General features: G+C 29.8%; 1 long non-coding RNA gene across 1 annotated transcript; it reads right to left on the reverse strand.

The window, feature by feature from the left end:
- Positions 1-4,603: 4,603 nt before the first annotated feature.
- Positions 4,604-14,403, reverse strand: LOC122268714 (uncharacterized). Its single transcript, XR_011638134.1, has 4 exons — positions 14,342-14,403; positions 10,779-10,820; positions 9,068-9,115; positions 4,604-5,546 (listed from the first exon to the last, which is right to left on the reverse strand). It is a non-coding gene; the product is annotated as an uncharacterized lncRNA (long non-coding RNA).
- Positions 14,404-14,918: the final 515 nt, after the last annotated feature.

Genomic DNA, 14,918 nt, shown 5'->3' on the forward strand with positions numbered 1-14,918 from the left:
CTTTTCATGTATTTAGCATTTTAGTTTTTTTTCTTCTTAAGCGTTGTAGCTATATAATTTCAAACATCCTCAAGAGCTATAACACATCTGCAGCAGAACTGGATATGAAGACAAAATTGCAGGACAGGAACACTTTAATTGTCCACTAATCTTCAGATTTCCTGCTATGTTTTAAAAAACTTTATTTGTGAAAACCTTCAGCGTGGCGGACAGCTGGCCGCCTTAGGCGGCTAGTGTTATAATAAAATCCCGAAGAATACGCCCTAGCCACAGTTAAAGATACGAAGAATTAAAATTTTAAACAATTAGGATAATCGAACTAAATAAAGGGTTTTCTTATAATAAATATTTTAAAAAATATTATAGTATAATAGTTTTGAACTAATAAAAAATTTTATTGAATTATGAGCACTTTAACGAGAAGAAGTCTCACGACAAAGGAACTCAAAAAATTACTAGCTTTTCCCATGAGATGATTTTTTTTTGTCGTGGGGAACCCGCATCTCTGTGGGTGGTAGATATAATAGAAGGAATATTTTAATCAGTGAAGAGAGTGTTTACACTGTTTCTTGATTCTTGGAAGGAGAGATAACAAGTGAAAATAAGAAAAAGAGTTTTTTTTTCTTTTTCTAGGTAACAAGTTTCAAAAAGACCGGCGATTTTTAAAACTTGCAGAAAGTTGGGATTTTAGGGTTTTGTGTCTCCTTTTTTTAGTGACGATAACTGTTGGATTCGTACGTTACTCCTTTCAGCATATTGAGTCTGATGAAATATTTCAAAAAAGTAATCAAAAAATCTCACTCAGCTTTTTTTTAGATATTTTTAAATAATGCATAAAAAATTGCAAATTTGAAATTTTAGAATTTTTTGCAGATTGATGGGGATTTTTTAAAGGTATGTTTCTTCCCATTTTGGTCATGAAACAAAATCCACTAGATTCAAATAACAAGTGTATATGCCAAAACTTGGTCTAAAAGGCTACTTGAATCGAATTTCTTACCTTTCCTAAAATTTTTATTTAATAGTTAATTAAATAAAATCCCAACTAAAAATTTAACTGAATTATAATTTTACATAAAAGATCTCTTTGTCACACTAATAGAAAAAAAAATAACTCAAATTTTTCAAGCAATAAAATTGCACCAAATGTAGTAATATTGCAACTTGCAGCTAAGGAGGTTAAAGGTTAAAAGAAAACGAGAAGAAAAAGTTCAACATTACATCTAACATTTTATTTTGCAGAATTTCCACAAGTTACTTGTAACAGGGACAAAATGTTTATAAACACAATATAATGATAGCTTACAGCTTTTATCGATTAAATAAGGCAGCAAATAATTGCAGATGACTACTATAAAGAAGATGAGTAGAAAAACTTATACATTTAACATTTTATTTTGCAGATTTGCAACAAGTTATTTGAAACAGGCTGCAATTATTTGGGATTATTATTATCGCCGAGTGTGCAAAATTTCTTTTTTTCTCTTTGTTAACTAACAGTACAAACCTATAAAAAAGTATTACCCTAAATAATCTTTGATTAAAGCAACGCCATATATTCAGTTGTAACTTCAATGCTTCAAATGATATACTTTAAGTACACCTACGTAATTATTTTTTATTTCGAATACATTTTTCGACAGACAAAAAGACGTTTTCTCCGAAAAAAAATAAAATTTTTTGGTGGGTTAAAATTTTTATCACACCGAATATGACTAATTTCTCAAATCGGAAAAATCTTGGGCAGATTTATTATTTTTTTTTGTGTGTTAAGAAAAAAGGTGTACTATGTGTCGAAGAGTTTTGGTGCACTATGAATGAAGGGTTTGGGTCAGGGCTCGAAAAACAGCCCGTCCTCGACTGTCAAAAATTCTCCGCGGACAACTAATTTCTCGAATCCGACGTCCGCGCGTTAATGTTCGTGTTTCCCGTTAATGTTCGTGATACATTTTCAATTTTTGTTATCTTACAAGAGTCTTGTAAGTTACAAGGCAGCAAAATGACCCACAATACAGCAACATACTGTGCATATATTGATGTTTTCTCTGTCTGGGCGTACTACAGCGGTTAAAAGGGGCTTTGCAGCAATAAACTTACAAAAAAACACAATACGTACTGGTCTTAAACAAGAAGCTTTAAAAGCAATTATGAACATCTACCTAAATGGAAAACCCCTTTCAGATTTCTGTTCAGAAACCTCTGTAAATCATTGGCTTGATTGTGGAACTGGCAAACGTCATATTTGATTCATTTAAAAAACGCAGTACCCTCGAATAACTTGACTTTCCATAACTTGACCCTTGTCATTTAAATTATTTCATAAAAGAAATACTAGTTTACTATTAGTAACCTAGTATTTCTTTTATTAGTGTATAATGTAATCCTAGTAACGACTAATTCATTGTGCAATTTATATAAATGTTTGTAATAAATAGGAGAAAATTATATTTTTATTTATTTAAAAGCGACGGGTTAGTTTCAGCGGAGGACGGGTGCATTGTTGAACAAGCCGTCCTCGGGGACGGGTAAAATTTCTGAGTTTTTTCGAGCCCTGGTTTGAGTGCACCTAAGTTTGAGTGTGGAGCACTAATTTGTTGTCTGAAATTAAAATGTTTAAATTCCCTGAAGACGCATCGCGCCGAATTCAATAAAGTAATTCATTAAAGAGTAAAGATTTTTTTTTTTTGAAAAAAGAAGAAACAATTACGTTCTCCTATAACGTCAAAGGAGAACAGCAAGACTTCCTGTAGTGTCTTAGGTAGATGGTAAAAATGCATATTTAGACACTAAGAGTAATTTTTTTTGCATATTTAGGGAAATACTTTTTTTTAGATCACTGTACTTTATATATGCTTCAATAATATTCAAAATAAAATGAGTAAAAACAAAAGTTTTAGGAACATAAATAAAGAGACATGAACAATTTTTTTTAAACATAAACTTTGCACTGCTACGAAAGTTCTGTCAGTATTGGCATATGAAATTGAAACTTTCTTTATTTATATCATTTGTTCTTATTCGCTATTCAGTAAACTGACTTAGAGTAAAAAGGATTGTTGTTTCTAAAAAACTTTATACATTGAGGAAGAAACGGCATAAATGTTTCATTTACCAAAAAGCCTACAGTTAGTAAAATAATGAGCTAAAATGAATTTTTTTTGAAAATCGATCTTCGTAAGAAGTTACTATAACCTTTACAGAGTATAGCAAAACATGCCAATAGTCAAACTGTATTATCTTTTACTAAAAAACTTTATTTTAAAAATCTAATTGCATCAATAAAACAAAAGTTACAGATCCCATTTTAATTATTAACGTTATACTGTATTATCTTTTGCTTTAAAACTTTTTATAAAAATTGAATTGCATCGATATAGCAGAAATTATCTATTTGCTGAGTGAATTTAAATGATTTTATGAATAAACGAATTCCATGTTCTAAAAACATTTTTTTAAGCAAAATAAGGTTCTAAAGTCCATATTGATTAAATTGTATATAATCTAATAAATTCGGACGAATAGTTTCTGTGGTATTAATGGTTAGAAAAAGTTCTCTGATGTTATTTAATAAGCAGCATGTTAAACAACTTTGTATGAATTTCAAAATAGCATATTAAAAAACATTGTAATTTTTTTAGAATTCTCGAATTCCTGAAAAAATTCCAACGCGTAAACCAACTATAAACTTTCAGAAAATGCAAAAGAAATGATTTTTTTTTCAGACAATAATACTTCAAATATTTATCTAAAGGTGATTATCCTCAATGGTATGTTATAAATAAAGACAGAGATTATATGAAGCGATTAAGAATTGCATTTTTTTGTGAGTTTTTTATTTAGTAATAAATTTTTTTATCTCTCAACTTGCTCCGCAAATTCTCTTCGTTGTCAAAACCGGTTTTAGGTTTAAAAGCTTAATTTGACAAATATTGTATCTCCATAATTTGGGTTGCACTGAGATGCGCTGCGTAACAAAACCATATGAAAAATAAAAAATATAAATATTTCAAGGGAATATCATGATCGATAAACTAGACTTAAAAACAGCAGATACAGTAATAAATTTTAAAATTACACTTAATTAAATTTTTTTCATTCAAAATTAAAACTGCAGCAAAACACCTTCGAAATTGCCTCAATCATAATGCAAAAAAAAATGATGTCGAATATACTTAAAAATATTTATATTGGCTTAATTATTTTCATAACTTTTGAAGCATATTTCTCAAAATTAACTTCTCATTAAAATTTACGATGCAATCCAACAAGAAGTTTATATTAAAATTAAACTGACAAAGCTTAAGTAACAAGCAACACTATAGCAAAGAATATTATAGGGTTTCTTTTGCATAAATAACTAAAACTGTGTGCATCATTTTACAATTTTTACAAAGCTCATCACAAATTTAAACATATATTTTACACAATATATTTTAAATATATATATAAACACAATATATACACAATATATTTTAAATATTACTTTTATAAATGGTATTTTTTACAGACTTAACAGTTACCATCATATTAAATTTTTAAAAATTAACAACAATTAACATCTATCATCATACTATATATGACATAAATGAAGAGACACATTTAAATGGACAAACACCATTTTTTTTACTTCCGATATATATTCATTGAAATTCGCAACTACTATAATAAGTTGATTTTTTTATTATTATGATGACATTAGTTAGAAATTTGCAAGCAAATATCCGGAAATCAAGTTTCTAAAACTGACGGAAACAGTATTTAATGATTGCCAAGATTTAATGACAGTTGGTTTAAATAGTATCAGTGACTAGTGGAGTTTTAGATGTAAGTTAAGAGACTTATAAAAATGAGAGCACCAAGAGTATGAAAGCACTCTTTTTAAAACTAAATTTGACGTTAGATTTTTTTAATATACTTTTTATTGAAGTTCTTAAGCTCGTTATTATTTTAACTATAGACGTCTAAGAAAATCTCAGCTCTGTAAAAACTCATTATTAAATTGGCGCTTCTAAGAATTTTAAACGTATTTAAAATTAGTATAAAATTCCAAGAGTCTTTCACTATTTAACCGTATTATATTATATATAATGTGAAAACTACAATTAACAAATGCGTAATATCACTTTTTAATTGACTAATGCATGTCAAAGAAATTACCTAATGTCTTATCTGACAAGGTAAGAATAACTAAGTAGCTTTATTTGCCCATATTATTAAAAATCATTGCACATAAAACAAATTTATAAAAACTTGATGTAAACAGTTTTTATAAAAACTTGATGTCAAAAAAGTTATGATGTCAGAAATCAGTACTTAAGTTATTAAAGTCCCGTGATATGATAACCAGCTCTTCATACATATCCAACTCAGGGTAGCAATTTTTCCAGCTTCCGATAGACCATTGATAAACTTCGTGGTTACAATTCTTATAAAGGTTAGTCAAAAATGCCAACAAATTTTGGGGAAAAGTTTTTAATTTGGAGTAGCGATCATCATCAGGAGAAATCCAGTCTTCAATCGATGGAGATAACATATTTTTTTAATTCCTGTAAAATAAATAAAATCCAAAAATCAGTTTTCAGTATTCGTTACATGTATAGTTTAATTTGTACAGTTTGTTTCTTTTAACTTTTAGAGCAACCTAGGGTATTTTTCCCAGCTTCCACTGGACCACAGAAAGAGACTTTAGTGGAGATAATGAACTTATAACCTACAAAACATGAATACAGTTCCAACACAAGAAGATCCTTGGTATGTAGTTATAAAAACTTTAAAACGAAAAATGTTTCCTTCAACTAACTATACAAAATAGCCAGCAGGGGCAATGAAATTTCTTATCGGTCTGGAAATTTTGGTTTTAGGAGGCTGATGAGAAGTCACTCATCTTAAGAGGAGGCAGAAGAAAGCCTTCATTGGAAGTTCTCTTTCATCTTCAGAAGTAACTTACAATTTAAAGTACATAATAAATAAGTTCAGATAAACCTTGAGTAAGTCCTAAAGCTCCAAATGCTGAAAATATTTTTTCAAAATATTGAAATGCAAACAATGGCATATTTATTTACTTTTTACACTTCATAAACTTAGGTAATCCTGATATAATGTGCTTGTATTTTGATATTTCTAAATTTTTTTTCCAGTATTTGAAATTTACAGATTTGCATGAATTCACTTAAAATTGCTCTAAACTTTAAGTTTTAAATTACCAATGGAAGTGAAACAGAATTTATCACGAAAAGTTTCTTCCGTCTTCTTAATCAGGAACTCGACTATCTATCAGCAATGTTTATCTGTGTCCATATTAATACCTTTCAGACCAACGAAGAGTTTAATCAGAAAACTGGTAGTTAACGATGAAGGATATTTTTTCAATTGTTTTGGTGTGGACGACAAATCTTTCACACGAATAGCGCTTCCCTGTCCATTCTGAAATTCTTTTCTCAACGTTTTGAGATAAGAAGCATCGTTTTGATAATTAAGAACGTAAATGATAACTCTTCATTATCAGTTGACCATCTTTTCTGTTAAAGCGAAGCTCAAAAGCTAATAACATGAACATTACCAACCCAATCTGTAGATTGAATCGGGTATTCCATTAAAGTGAGGAATCCAGTGTCTTCCGCAATTTTTGTAGGTAATTTGCGCATTTATGCTTTTCGTATCGTTAAAATGGAAAAGTTTGTTTCTCACATACTGTCAACTAATTTGTTGATTGTTTGGTTGCATTTATTTACTTTATTCTTTCAATGTAATTCTTTATTGAATAATAAATAAATGCCATTATGTTAAATTCATCAATTGTAATAATACTTTAAATACTTCCATTAGTTGTATTAGGGTTATTAAGACGATTGATTCTTTCAATTAATGTGTTGATTGTTTCATTGTAGTAAATTGATGTTCAAAATAGTGAAAAATATACGAATAACGTCATTTTAATTTAAGCACACAGAAACGTTGCTGTTGTTCAGGTTATTTACTCTTTAACGAGTGGCTAGTGGGTAATGTGTGCGTAGAGTATTTAGCTATATTGCAGATTACGAGGGTTGCTATTTATATTTCTGGCCTTGGCAACAGTAAGTGTTGCTAGGCGACCGCAGACGATTTTAATCGAAAGTTAGATATTTTTAAACATAAATTCAGCAGACGATTTACCATTATAGCTTCATTTGTGTTGTTGACAGTAAATTGAAAAGTTCTTCTCTTTCAAAAAATGGAATTAAATCGTGAACATTTTCGTGCCATTATTTTTCATAACTTTCGACGTTTTTGTCAAGACAAGAGTGCTTCGATGAACTTAATTCTTTATTCAGCGATAAAGCGCCATCCCACAGCACTGTAAAAAATTGGTATAACGAATTTAATCGTGGTCGATGTTCAATCCAGGACAAATCCCGTGCAGGTCGTCCAAAATCCGTTGTTGTGGCGGAAGAGATCGATGCTGTGCGTGAACTGATAAAGCAAGATCTTCATGTGACATACCGTGAGGTAGAACCGTCTTTGGACATTAGTATGACTAGCATCAATAAAATATTGCATGAACGTAAAAAAAATTTGTTCGCGTTGGATCCCGCATAATCTGACAAACGCTCAAAAAAAGGCTCGTGTCGATTGGTTACAAGGAAATTTTGGAAAAATACGTTCCAGGTACATCAAAGGCTGTGTATAACATCTACACAGGTGACGAATCATGGATCTATGCATATGAGCCGGAAACAAAACAGCAATCAACTGTATGGGTCTTCCAAGACGGGGCAAAACCAACAAAAGTTGTTCGAGGAAGAAGCACATCGAAACAAATGATTGCCTGTTTCTTCGGCATTAACGGTCATGTGACAACAGTGGCGCTAGAGCAACGCAGGACGGTCAATTCTGAATGGTACACGACCATTTGTTTGCCAGAAGTCATCGGAGAAATTCGAAAAAAGCAGAAGAACAGGCGAATCATTCTTCATCATGACAATGCGAGCTCTCACACATCGACTCAAGCAAAGGCATTTCTGACGGAGCGAAAGATCGAACTGATGGGTCATCCGCCGCAACGCCCTGATTTGACACCCAATGACTTCTTCTTATTCCCACAAAAATAAATTACGTGAACAACGATTTTCGACCCCCGAAGAAACGGTTGATGCATTCAAAACGCATGTTTTGGAGTTACCTCAATCGGACTGGAAAAAGTGCTTTCAAAATTGGTTCAAACGGATGCAAAAGTGTATTGATCATCATGGAGAATATTTTGAAAAACAATAAAACCAATTTCGATCCTACATATTTGTTTTTTCATTATTAGGCCACAAATATAAATAGCAACCCTCGTACCTTGGTCAATTGAGAAATGAATCATTTTTTCTCACTTTAACGTATCCCCCTAGTTAATCTGTAGATTAGCTACATAATCAGAATAACAATAGATTTTTGCACTTCAGCGGTAACCTATCTAAAAAATACGTTGTTTTAGAATAGTTTATGCAGAAATATAACTTTTCTGTCAGTAAATTGTTAAAGCTTATTGTTTCTTTTAACTCTGAAATACATGTGATAAAACTTTTCTCCTCTATATTGTGTGCAGGTCTCTGACTTTTCAAACCCAAAAGAATTGCTTGGCGATTCTGTTGAAATCCTTCAAAAAATATTAAAATCTTTCTAAATCGCGTACCTGCAACTCAAGAAGAAGAAGACCTCTGAAATCATATGGTTGTGTATGAACAAGGTGGTGTGAAAGCGTCACAGCTATTATACTTGGTTTACTATCAGGCTAAATTAATTTTTATATCAGATTTAATTGGCAATTCAGATCAGATTTAATCGTAGAATGTACGAATGCTACGATTCCACAGTCAATCAGGTTAGACAACGTCATGTGACGTCACCTGCAGATACCCAACTGTAAATTACATTTAAAGACGATGTTGTCGCTAGGCATATTAAACTCGGTAAATCTGAACGAAACGTTTGTTTTTATGGAGGAAGGAAAATGATGTAAACTAATAAACAGTTCGGCAATTAATTATTTAAAAAAAACGGATCGTATCTTATTGCATTATACATACAAGACATTGATACTTACATACTTCTTGTCTCAGAAAGTTGAAGTTCTTTAGCGGCTTCCGTAAATCTGAAAATATATAACACAAATAGTTTTCTTAATAAAAATTTATATACTACTTTACATATTTTATGAACCGTGATAAAAAAAAATTGATTTATGATGCAGGAGTAGAAAATGTAGTAAAGAAAGTAGTTTCCTTTTCACATAAGTTTATTTATTTTTATTTCATTTATTTATTTTTATTTCATTTATTTATTTTTATTTCATTTATTCATTTTTATTTTATTTATTTATAATTTTTTTTTCATCGAGTTAATGTTTTTTTGTTTCAAAATTGCAAGTATGAGAAACATAAGATTATGAAAATTCATTTCGTACATTAACGCATCGTTACAGATAATTTTGGTCAGATGATTGACAGAAAAAATATTTTGGATCTTGCACTGTTGGTTGATTGTTCACTCGAAAAACTTTTTTCCAAGTTTATCTGCCCTAAGACATACTTCATTAACAATCAAAAATGTTTTCCCAATCTACAGATGTTTAGAAGCGTACCAATCATGTCTCTTCATTTTATTAAAAAGTTTCAATGAAAATTGTTGATGAATGTTTCAAAATACTTTTTTCCCAAAAATTTATTTCTGGATTTGATTTTATTCTGGTTCCAAAATTCAGTAAATATATTTATTAGATTTTTTCACCTGTCGAATGAAATAAACGTAGCATGGATGCAAGAAATGCAATACATTTTGGGAAAATGGCTTTAGAATCGAACTCTTTCATTATTGAAACAACCGTTTAAAATATTATTATTTTAACCATGATATCTTATTGAAATGATGAACTATACCTACAATTAAAATAACAAGTAAAGTTTAATCATTAAAAAAGGCTCAATAAATAAAGTATAATTATTTTTAAATTGATACTAATTGGAAGCCAAAAAATCTTTATTAAAGAAAAAACTTTAATTAAAATGCCAAGTTATGGCTTAGTAAAATATCAATTAGGACAAAAAACACAGTAAAGATAAAAAAACACAGTCTTCGATGAAAGGGAATCTACGTATTCTTATTAATTTGCTTAAAATAAAACTTTGATTTTAAACCATGAAATCTCGTTTTTATTACAAATAATATCAGGCTGCTGCAATTGCAACTTACAGAGAATAGGCAACATAAAAAAATTTCACTGGGTAATATAGTGCCTAATGGTGATTAATTGTGTTTCTAAGATGCATTGCATAAGTTGTTAATTAGTTGGAAGTTAAAGTAAAGCCTAAAATCACACTTTTTTGATTTTGTGACCATATGGTTTAAAAATATTTTGGGTAAAGGTAACAAATTATTTCTCATTTAATGTTGATTTTGCAATTATTTGTGATGCCAAAATCTTGGCTTCGTTTCTAACTGGACTAACTAGATCGCTAGCGAAGCGAGCTTAGTCCGCAAGCAAGTAGTGCTGGAGCGTGCTACTACTTAACATTATAGTTTTCCATACGCAGATTAGTACGAAAAGTATAGTGTTTTTGTGTGAAAATATCCGACAATAAATATATTTTTCTTCACTTTTTAATTTATGTGTTGTATGTGGAACTAATTCGTTTATATTTTATTATTGGCTGATAATACCCCTTAAAGAATTGAGTGTTTCAAAGCTTTATAAATTTTTTCTAAAAGAGTAAAACCAAATTATGAAATATACAATAAAAAAAGTCTTTTTTAATTACTTGAGTATCTGTTTTCCAGCTCTTCTTTGATAGTCTTCTTCCCTGTTAAACAAAAAGTATTTTAAATGAATTACGTTTAAATATAATTTCATGTAATAATAATTGTAAATGATGTAAATTCTATTTAAGAGGCCATTATTTTCCTCGACAGAATTCATCTCTCGGAAGAGTGGAGATAGGGGAAGAAAATTCTTTTGGATTGTTCGGAAAGTTATATCGTTTATTTAATTATTTTTTGTTCTTATAAAAATGAAGGACTGATATTGTTATTGTGAATGAATTGATTGAAATATATTATTGTCCATTCTGGGCCCTTGTCATCTTTTTGTTAGTTGCATGTTTCCTAGCTCATAAAATGTTTGTTCTAAAAAATTATCCAGGTGACTTTTGATCCCTTCATTTGAAGTGAAAGAATTACAGTATAAATTTTTTCGTAGAGATGAAAATTATAAGCAAATCACTTCTCGTCCCCAGTGATGATGCTCTTCAAAAATGGATAATTTTCTTGACGTTTGTGAAGCAAATCACAGACGTCTAATACGACGCCAATTTCTTTCCGTAAGAACTCATATGACCAGCTTTGCGATTCAAATTTAGGTTTTCCAAATGATGATAAACGGTTGAATTCGACGAATCTACTCCCTCAATGATCGTTAAACTTCAATTAATGCCTTTATTGTATCTTTATCAGCCTAAACTGGCTCTTTATGCCTCTTAATCGAAATGTTACAAGTCAGTTTTAGCACTCTTATAATGTCAATAATACATCTTCTCTATACACATCGGATAATTTTTTTTCTTGTTTTAACACCATTTTTACTTTTTCGATGGAAAAAAAGTAAAATAAGCACTTTCTTCATTTGAAAAGGCACCAACCAAAAACTACGGCATAGTTTTGAACTTTTTTGCAAGTAAGCCTTCCTGTATCAGCTTTCAAAATTTATAATGATTATACGACTTAAACGTGAAGTTGGCTGTGAATAAATACAATGAAGTTCTCTGGAAAAAAAAACACTTTTTCGAACAACCCTATTATTGAATAATTGAAATATTTTTTTAATTGATCTGATCATTGAATTTTTTTTCTCTATTCGGCAAGATTTTTCGATTTATTTAAAATGTAACGTCATCATTCAATCGCTGTTTGAGATATGGATATACATACGGAGTTTAATTTTGGAATAAATACTACAAAATAAAATACGTAGTTGTCATTAGTTTTAAACGAAAGCAGTATGCTTTCATGGTCTTGTATATTTATCACTGGGACTTGTATTTTAAGATAAAAATGAGGAATTCTTGCATTAAATTCAACCTAACTTACATATTTAGCTGTCTTTATTTTCGGGTTAGTTCTAAAAAACTTCTTCAATTTCTTTGTACAAATATAATAATTTTAGAAATTTTGTTAATCTTATTATATTAAATCCAAGTATTTCTGGGTACGCAAGTATATTAAGCATTGTCAACTGTATTCCCTATAATATGAAAATTAAATTTGATAAAAGTAAAGTTATTTAAGACTAACATTAATTTAATACCTTTCTCAATAAATAAAATGCATTAATATAATCAGTAGTCTTTTTTTATACCGCATTCTTGAATGGGGTGCCGCATGGGCATCGCAGGAAAATTTGAGGACGACGAAATTAAACTAAAGAGTCATGCTCAAAAAACTTTAAAATCATCAAAATATCTTATATGTGGTTAATACCTCCTAAAAGATAACTTCAAAGAATTCAAATCACTGATAATCCACTCACAAATATTTTTATTGGTCGGAGATATTCAAGGAAGTGGGTTTAAGATGTCTCATGATTGAGGTGGGGATATACCCACCGTCCTTTACCTTCGTTGATTCTCATGGAGTGCAAAATAAAATCAATTTTTAGAAGCATCCTTTACATTTGCATTATATATTTTTATAGAATTCGAAAACCATTATATAGCTGCTTAATGTTTTGATTTTATTAAAATTCGTTATTATTCCTTACACTTCCTTTCCCGCCAACATATATGAATACGTAAAGTTAAAAAAAAGCGAGCTCTATCAATAAATTAAAGCAATCAAAAGCCAATATATGGATTCCTTAAATTTTCCTTGAGAAAGCTATTCTAACGTATACATCTCACTCACAATTTTGATTTCTTGATGAACGAACGTCTCCTATGTGGCTTGTCCCTGCTGCCACGCTCTCAGATCCATTTTCAAATTTTATTATTTAGTAATTCATGTAATTGATTAAAAATTAAGAATGCTTTTTATGTTGAGGGAGCTCAATATTTTTATTAATAAACGAGTATTATTAGTTATCAAATTTATTCTTCATAGTAGCAGTTTACGATTTTTAATATAATTGCCTTCCTATAGCATTAAGTGGAATAATTAGCAATTGAAAATAAATCATCAACATCTTCAACGAAACTTCCTTCATGAGCATCAAACTAAACAACAGTGATACCCGTTAGTTTTTCTTATTTTATTATATGGTAAATAATATTTCATCCATAACTCATTTTAAATCTCGGAAACCAAAATTTTAAGAAATACCTTTTTTTAATCCAACAATAAATTACCATAATCCAAATGCATACATGCTGTTATTTAATCCTACCATAAATTATCAGCAACCTATTTAAGGTAAAAGAGAAGTTACTAACTTATTTGCTTGCTTTTCCATTTAGGAAAGCATATTTACTTGGAAGCGAATGCAAGAAGTATATAATTTTTTTTTTCAATCACAAGATAAAAATCATTATACAGGAAACATGCGAGGTTTGCCAGGCATTTTATTAAAATATTTTTTCTAACTTTATTTTAATTCACCAATTTCCAAGATGACGTTATTTGATTAGGATAGTTTGACCCACAATGTAGGAGTTTTGACCCATAGGAATTTAAGAAAGAGTAATTAAAGCGTATACATCAGCAATTAAATGTTACGTGCGACAGTTTTGTCTGAAGAAATATCATACATTTATTTATTGATGGAAAATAATAATTCTGTATTGAAATTGTTAAGCAATTTTAGTTTGTATCTGTAAACTAAACTGTTTGATAGCAAGTTTATTTAGTTTTGATTTTCGGTTATTTCTTGGTCTTCTTCGTTATGGGGTTATTTTTAGTTTTTTTATTATTATTATTGTTCTCTTTTCGGTTTCACCTATGATAAGAGAACTTTTCCAAATCCTGAATTCGGTATGATAGCCAGAATCTTTCCAATTTGCCATTTTGAAAAGGAAAAAAGTATAAGAAAATCATAAAAGGAAAGTTTAAGTAACAAGTAGGTGCAGTGAATTTTTGTATATTAATCTAAGTACACATAGAACTCAGCTGTTTTCTATAGATGATAATTGCAAAGGACATAGGAAAAAAGCAGAAAAAAATCTAGATGAAAATGAAATCATCTGTGGTTCTTTCTTGCTTTTACTTGCAATTGGTTTGATATACAAAAACATTATGTTGATCTGTTTGGAGGAATGGGAACACCAACGATGAACGAATCCAGTCGGTAAGCAGATGTGGTATACAATGTAAAAAAATAATATTAAAAATTTCTTACTTGCATTCGGTGAGTGGAAGTAGATGTTTTCCTTTAAAGTTTGGTATCCGATAACTGTTTCGCTGCAGAAGGAAAATATTTATGATTGAGCAAAATGAGTAATTAAAAATATACAATATTGTAGCATGATGCTCACAGCTATACATATCTTATTTAAACTAATCATCAGAAACATAAAGTTGTGCAATTACGTCAAAATTTACAAACAGAAATCATACATTTATCAGATAGGCTACTTCGATGCACGCGAAATAAAAATACGGAACCTTTACACCCCTCGTAACTAAAACATCTTTGCAGTGGAAAAAAAATTAGTACGAAATGTGTTAAATCAATTTTCCCAGACATCTAGGAAATCAACACACATCAAGCTTCAATAGAACATATTTTGGATTTTCAAAAAAAGATTTGATAACAGATTCCTTCAATACAAAACTAATACAAAATAATCAAAAATTAATGAAAAATATGTGTCAAAGGGTAACTTCGACGCCTATTTTTCATTATTTTTTTTATCATTTTGTGTTAATTTAAGTCAAAATAAGAGCAGAATATTATATTTAGCATTTTAAGAATT

This window comes from Parasteatoda tepidariorum, chromosome 1 (genome assembly GCF_043381705.1).
Source record: "Parasteatoda tepidariorum isolate YZ-2023 chromosome 1, CAS_Ptep_4.0, whole genome shotgun sequence".
In the NCBI taxonomy this organism is placed as follows: Eukaryota; Metazoa; Arthropoda; class Arachnida; order Araneae; family Theridiidae; genus Parasteatoda; species Parasteatoda tepidariorum.